A 7,792-nucleotide genomic window follows, 5' to 3' on the forward strand; every position below is an offset into this window, starting at 1 on the left:
ACCCTCAGCATTTGACTCAAATGGTCAAAATGATGAAGAATGGGAAGACCAATGATAAAACTTGCTGACATATATTCAACATCACAAGGGTATAGAAGAGGCTTCTGGACACCCTCAGAATATCACTATAGTGCTTTGAGGGAAAATAATTTCCTGCTTGCAGATGCTGGGAAAACCAAACATTAGATTTCCCACAAATACCTCCCACAGGCAAATACGTACAAGCAGAATTTCTCACGCACAATCCTGTTTGATTACGGTAAGAGCAGCCCCAAGCAATGCTTTTTACATCATTTCCCGTTAGAGAAGGAAACACAGGAAAGCTTCCACTGGGATTCAGGGAAGGCTCCTCACAGAACCATGAAATAGCAGGAGATTATGGGACTTTTAACACAGTTATTTTTACTGGAGGCTATCATCACACATGGCTTGCATAGGAAAGGTCCGCAGGTAGAAATAAAGAAAAGTGAGCAGGGTGTGTTGCATAAAGAACAGCAATAAAAACTGAATTTTAAAAAGTTAGGAACTTTTCAAGCCAGGTTGAGATACTCGAAATCAGCATCAAGATCAGAGAAAACATTCAATACTTAAAAAGCTACAGATTATTATTATTATTATTTGAATTTATATACTGCCCTATACCCGGAGGCCTCAGGGCGGTTCACAGAAAAGATCACAATATATAAAATCAAAACAATAACCCAATAAATGAGAGCGCAGTGCATTTTTGGCATGTTGTTATGGTTAACTAAATTGAAAATTCCTCAGATTTGTTTTAAACATTGCCGGGGGAGGGGGGGGAGTTTAGACAATGTTGCCAAACATTTTGTGCTTACCAATCTTGGCTGTTGCTCACAGTTAACTGACACAGAAGTCTGAAGATGGCCATTGACCAGCTCCACCCATCCCTTTGTGGTCTCCCAGCGACAGGCAAGGATTGTGAAGTCTATCCTCCGTAGGTTTCAGTATAGGAACAATCCTATCCCATTGTTGTACAAATACAAACATACAGCAAAGTAGAAGGTAATTGATGGAAGGAGAGATGGGAAACTGAGACTCCCCTGTAAGAATTCACTTTCTTTGTTTAGATAGGGGCTGAGATAAAGGGTCGAGTCTTCCAACATTAGGGGTGTTTCCAGACAGGAGCTTTATTTGGAAATGGATCATTGACAACAGTTTTGTTTTGCTTTAATTTACTGGAATTTTCCTAGAAATAGTAAATCTTTATTAAATGGGTTGTGGGGATATGGAATACAGGCAGGCAGTTTGATACCGAAAACATTGCATAGATGCTGCATGCAGGAAGAGCATTGGCTCCACAATAGAAGCCTCCAGTGTGTTTTGTGTGGAATTGCCACCACTTCATTCACTTGTTTTTTTATGGGGCATCCACACAGATGAAGCTATCATCCAGCCGTTGTCATGCTGCATTTTCCCATGTGATTTTTCTGTCTTTCTCCTATTTTGAGGGAAGGATTTAAGCATATACCTGGAAATTTAGATTTGCATAATTAAATTGGATTAAACTCAAGTGCAACAAATTCAGATTTCATAAGAAACAGACTTTTGTGGTTTGGAAAGGGGCAAATACCCTGGAAAATGTGAAATGAATGACTAACAAGGAATACATACTGTATATATGCCCCACAAGCAAATCAGGATGAATGTTTGTGGTTGTATAATTTCTCTGCAAAGAAAACAAATGCTTAATAAAGACTAGATATAATCTAACACCTGCAAATTATGACAAAAGTTTGAATAAATACGTCATCTGGAGCAGCCCTCAGGACACAGGAAGTTCAATCTCCCCCCCCCCCCCGAAGAACTGAAGAACAATCTAGTCTCCACAGGTGTAGATGCTCTTAGCACTCATTACTTCTCCATCTGTATAAAAGGTGGGCTTTTCATGTGGGCAGCAGCTATTGGACCTATCACAACTCGGCAAACATTTACTGTAACTTTTGGGGTGGATTCCATTTACCCGGTAATCATCCTATTTTTAAATCAGTCTTTAGCACTAAGCATATATATATATATATATATATATATATATATGAATGAGTTTGGGGTATTAGGCTGTATGCTGATACCCTTCTAATCCCTGGATCCAGCCAGTGTTTGATGATGCATGCTCTAGTCCTCTTCAGCACACCTTTGCAAGAGCTTCAGAATGTTGCAGTTGTGCACAGGAGACTTTAGCTGTTCACACAAATGTGAACATTTTGAAATAACTTGGAGACTTTGGAAGAAATGCCCAAAGGATGTTTTATCCTGGAAGAAATGTGGTGCCATCAATTACTCTCAGTAATTGGATGCTAGTCAGTCACACCCTTTCTTTAAGAACTTCCCAGAGGAATTCAGCGCTTCTTTTGTGTTTCCCAGTATTGCTCCATCCCATAAAGTGATATAAAGTTACTGGAGCACCAATAACTTACAGTCGTCATTTCACATTTCCACATCCATAACTTTTGATTTATGAATCCACCATTTCCTCTGCCTCCTGGGGGCATCTCTCAGATTTTTAGCTTATTCACCTTGCCTGTCATCTCTTATACAACATCTCCGCAGACGTCTGGCTCACAGCATCATGCCCACAGCTGTTGCACATCTTAGAAGATCTAATTTGCATTTTGAAATTTTAAGAAATCTCTTCCTCCTAAGATAGCCCTTCCTTTATACTGGTCCCCCCCCCCCGCCCCTCGTGCGTAGACCTTTCCACAAGTAACTTTTTCACTTGTGCTTTAGTGTTTACTGTTTATTTACCTTTGGCCAGCAGTTAAGTTTTCACAATTGTCTGAAAAGTGAAAGCTTTTGTGTGCATGGTTGCTACATGTTAAGTTTTATAATAAACTAAGCTGTACACCGGCTCCCTTGGCCAATAAAGCGAGATGAGCGCCACAACCCCAGAGTCGGTCACGACTGGACCGAATGGTCAGGGGTCCCTTTATCTTTACCTAACTAGACTAGCTTACTTACAGCTTTCATATGAACATAAGAGCCAGACCAGCATCAAGGGTGCAGTAGAAGAGGCCTACTAGATTTGACCCAGGGCCCATCTAGTTCAGCATCCTCTTCTCAGAGTGATCATCCAGGTGATTGTGGGAAGCCCAAAAGCAGAATATCAACAGCATCCTGCTCACCTGTGTGCCCTGTGACTGATATTCAGAGGAATACCACCTATGATACTGAAGGTAACACACATCTATCATGAACAGCACCACCAATAGCTTTATTCCCCATGAATCTGTCTAATTATCTCCTTCCAAAGTCTTGCTTGTGTACCTTGAAATCTGGACTTCTACACCTTGTGCTTGCTGTTGAATCTGTCCCTAATACTATTAGCCTGAACAAAGATATCTTCCTTACTTTCAAGGAAGAGTTACTGCCGTTGTGTTTTGGGGAGCCTGACAATGATATTTAACTGTTCTTATTTGGGTTGCTGTTGCTGATTTGGTAACTTCTTGGCTTTGAGTCCTGGAAGACCTGCTCACTGCCTTGCAGGCCTTTTCCCACCTGGCCTGGGAGGGTAGGGCCCTGGTTGACTCCAGCAACAGAAGCTGAGGCTGCTGAACAGAATCTTGGACTGGGGTATTGTTTAGGGGCTTTTGTTGGGGGGCCCTTATGGTTGTCGTTGATGCTAATTCTTTGTATCTTTATTTTGGATCTTACGATTTATGTGGAAATTGTTCCGTTTGGTTGTGTACCTTTTGATGTTTTGCGTATTGTTTATGGCTACTTTTGTAGATTTTTAATGTGTTGTAAGCCACCTTAAAACCATAACTTCGGAAAGGCGGCACACAAATAAGATGATTGACTGATTTATTGAAATAAAGTTGTTGTTGGTTTTTTTAAAGAAAATGCACAGGAACCCAGTGAAGTTGTTTCAGAACTGGTGGGGTGTGTTCCATATAGCCTCCATTAGCATAGCTGTCAACTTACAGATTTGAAAATAAGGGACCAGCGGCCTTGAAAATAAGGGACCTGCAGCCTCACCTGTTCCAGGCACTCCAGTCTTCCTGTCCTCCTGCAGTCTGGGCAAACTCATGCTGGTAGCTTCGAGAACACTGTCCAACCAACTTTGTAACCAGAGGTTCAACTGAATAGAATCTGAATCACATGCACCACAAGGCCTATGCAGCCTCAACTTAAGATGGCTCCCCGGCCTGGCTTTGCACTGCAAAGTTTGCAGCAGCACATGCAACAAAATGGCGTCCAGCATTCAAAACCCCCCTCAGCTTGCATTAGCTAGCCACACACAAGGCATGCAAGCTCCACCCCCCCCAGTCGTTCTTAGACTTCTTATTGGGTGAGCAACACAGCCAAGCAACACAGTTGGAGCCTCCCTCCTCCCTGGCTGGCAGGCAGGGAGGGAGAGGAGCTGCTTCCTTTGAAATTTGAGGGACACCATTTAAGGGACATCCATCAACAAGGGACAGCAGCGGGACATGGCGTTGGAATAAGGGACTGTCCCTTCAAATAAGGGACACTTGACAGCTATGTCTATCAGTCAGTAGTCTAGTCGCTGAATTATGAGTTAGCTGAAGTTTCTGAAAGGTCTTTTACATATTGATTGATTGTATTTTTACACAACCCTTCATCCAACAGGATCCTATCATAGTTTGCAACTGGGGACCCTCCAGATGTCTCTTTTTATTGTGCATTCATGCTTATGCATGCTCATGATGTTAATGGGCCGGTTATACACAGTGCCACTTCCAATACTGTTTGCACCTGCAAGCACTTTGGGGCATACATACTGTTTCCTTTCCAACTAGTATAAATCCAGTAGCTTCCTGTGACAATCCTGTAATTTTTCATGCCACAGATGTTTCCAGCAGATGCGTGTATTTGTCCCACTTTTGTATATGTTCTTATATATAGCGCAAAAGTGTCGCCCCTCTGGGTGACAATAATGAGGGTAAGATTGGGGAAGTATTGAAGAGCAGCTAATAAAGTAGAATGACATGTCAACAGTCCAGTGTAAATCCACCATTAGTTCACTATATAAGACCTATACCTCAGGGTATAGGGCAGTCTAGCGCTTTTTTCTGGGGGTAGGCAAAGGTACGCATACCCCTAAATGTTTTGTGAATCTAAGTTTGGCCTCACTGAGGGGCAGTATTTCAATATGAGTAGGAAAATGAGAGCACCCCTAAACATTTTCAAGGGGAAAAAACACTGGGGGAGTCAGTAAATTCAATTAATAATACAGTAATAATGACAACAATGCAAAAAAGCCTCTGCCAGTCTGCAGGGGCCCTGTCACATTAGAAACATCAAGAAAAGCAGCGCTAAAACAAGACTTCAAGCAAGATGTACAACTATACAATAAATCCTATTACTGATTTGTCCTGTCATGTGCCTGTGCCCCCTAGTCCTTTGGCTCTTGAAGGGAAGCCTCACATGTAGCATATTTCAATAGATGACTCCAAGATAGGTTATTGGGACATTTCTCTGTCCACTTCCTCCATGCCATGCATAATTTTATAAAACTCTTGCCATGTCTCTGCTTAGTCATTTTCGCGCGAAAGAGCCTCAGATGCTCACGTTCCCTCAGAGGGAATGTCCTTCAACCCCTCGGTCGTTTTTCTTGCCTTTTTATACATGTTCCCCAAATCTATGATACTCCATCTTTAAACGGGTCAACCAGAAATGTGCACAACATTCCAATTGTGGCCACACCATGGATTTCTAGTAAGCCATTACAATACCGGCCAATTTGTATCAAAATCTCTTTCCTAATATCCACTAACATGGATTTTGCCCTTCCCTCTCACTAACTACTACATACTGCATACAGAGTTGACATTTCTGTTGAGCTGTCTACCACAACCATTACAACTTTTTCCTAGTTCAGTGTCACTTAGTCCAGATTACATCACTTTATCTGTTAAAGCAGGGAGGCTGTGAGCCCTGGGTTCTTTGTGTCGGGGCCCAGATCTCCTGCCCCTTGCCTCCATTCCTACATGGTGCCCTCCAGGTGTCCTTGGACTACAACTACCATCAGACCCAAGCAGCATGGCCAGTGCTTAAGGATTATGGGAACTGTAGTGCAGTCATGCTGTCTACCCCTGTCTTACGGGGTAGCTAGGTGTCACAGGTGGTCCTGTCAGTGAGGTGGCAGAAGTGAGGAGCAGTAGGAAGGTGTTGGAGGACAGAGCTTTATTATTATTATTATTATTAGTAGTAGTAGTAGTAGTATTTGTACCCCACTCATTTGATTGAGTATTTATGCTACATAGCCTGTCTTGTTCCCCTTAAAGTAGCCTGCTACTTGCGGCTACAGTGCAGCTCTGCCACCAGTTGTTGCTGTTGTTTTTAAATACCCTTTTATTAATTATTTTGAACACTACAATGTAATAGACATGTATTACCATGTGCAAATCAAAGGCAAGCAAGAATAACCTTTTGATATAATTTGTTTCTGCTGCATAAAGGTAAAGGTAAAGGTACCCCTGCCCGTACGGGCCAGTCTTGACAGACTCGGGGGTTGTGCGCCCATCTCACTTAAGAGGCCAGGGGCCAGCGCTGTCCGGAGACACTTCCGGGTCACGTGGCCAGCGTGACATCGCTGCTCTGGCGAGCCAGAGCCGCACACGGAAACGCCGTTTACCTTCCCGCTGGTAAGCGGTCCCTATTTATCTACTTGCACCCGGAGGTGCTTTCGAACTGCTAGGTTGGCAGGCGCTGGGACCGAGCAGCGGGAGCGCACCCCGCCGCAGGGATTCGAACCGCCGACCTTTCAATCGGCAAGTCCTAGGCGCTGAGGCTTTAACCCACAGCGCCACCTGCGTCCCTTCTGCTGCATACACTTGTGTAAAAAGAAGAAACTAGGAAGGGGTTTCAGGAGCAATGCACAACATCAGGGTGGGTTGGCGATCACATCGAGTCTCTCCTAAGGCTAAACAAGCAAAGCCAGCAGCCTCCTCTCCTTCCACCAATTCAACAATACTTGCAACGTGCAGAAACTGGACTTCCTCAAATGTATCCGCCTTGGATTGGCCCTTACTCAATCTGGTGTTGTGCGTCAGTTTCTCAGACAAGCCTATGTACTAAATTTGCCTGTACTAACCAGTAAAAGTGATGTGCAATAATGTTTTCCATCCCCCCAACCCGCCACTATCATGCAAGCAGCCACGAGTAGTGAGATGACGAGTGCCTTGCAGAATAGCTCAAGAGCAGTGAATAAGAATACGAGAGCTGGAGGAGCAGATATTGATACACTTCATTTTGTTCCCAGGGGCAAGTGGTCAAAAAGCTGGTCCAAGAAGCGTACTATGTGGAGGCAGTGCCACCACATATGCATGTAGGTACTGTGCTGCACACATTTTCTCCAGCACTTAGCAGACATGGTAAGGTAAAGGGGCCCCTGACCATTAGGTTCAGTCGGGACCAACTCTGGGGTTTATTGGCCGAGGGAGCCGGCGTACAGGGTCATGTGGCGAGCATGACTAAGCCCCTTTTGGCGAAACCAAAGCAGTGCACAGAAACACCGTTTACCTTCAGGCCGGAGCGGTACCTATTTATCTACTTGCACTTTGACGTGCTTTTGAACTGCTAGGTTGGCAGGAGCAGGGACCAAGCAACGGGAGCTCACCCATTCGCAGGGATTCAAACAGCCAACCTTCTGATTGGCAAGTCCTAGGCTCTGTGGTTTAACCCACAGCGCCACCCGTGTCCCAGCAGACATGGTAGGGCTCAAATAGCTTAACTTGAGTGGCATAAGTTACCTGCAGTGGGTTACTTTAAGAACATCTTCCCTGATTGCATGCACCTTCTGTTCCAACTTTTA

The sequence above is a fragment of the Podarcis melisellensis genome (assembly GCF_964234715.1).
Source record: "Podarcis melisellensis genome assembly, chromosome: 1".
In the NCBI taxonomy this organism is placed as follows: domain Eukaryota; kingdom Metazoa; phylum Chordata; class Lepidosauria; order Squamata; family Lacertidae; genus Podarcis; species Podarcis melisellensis.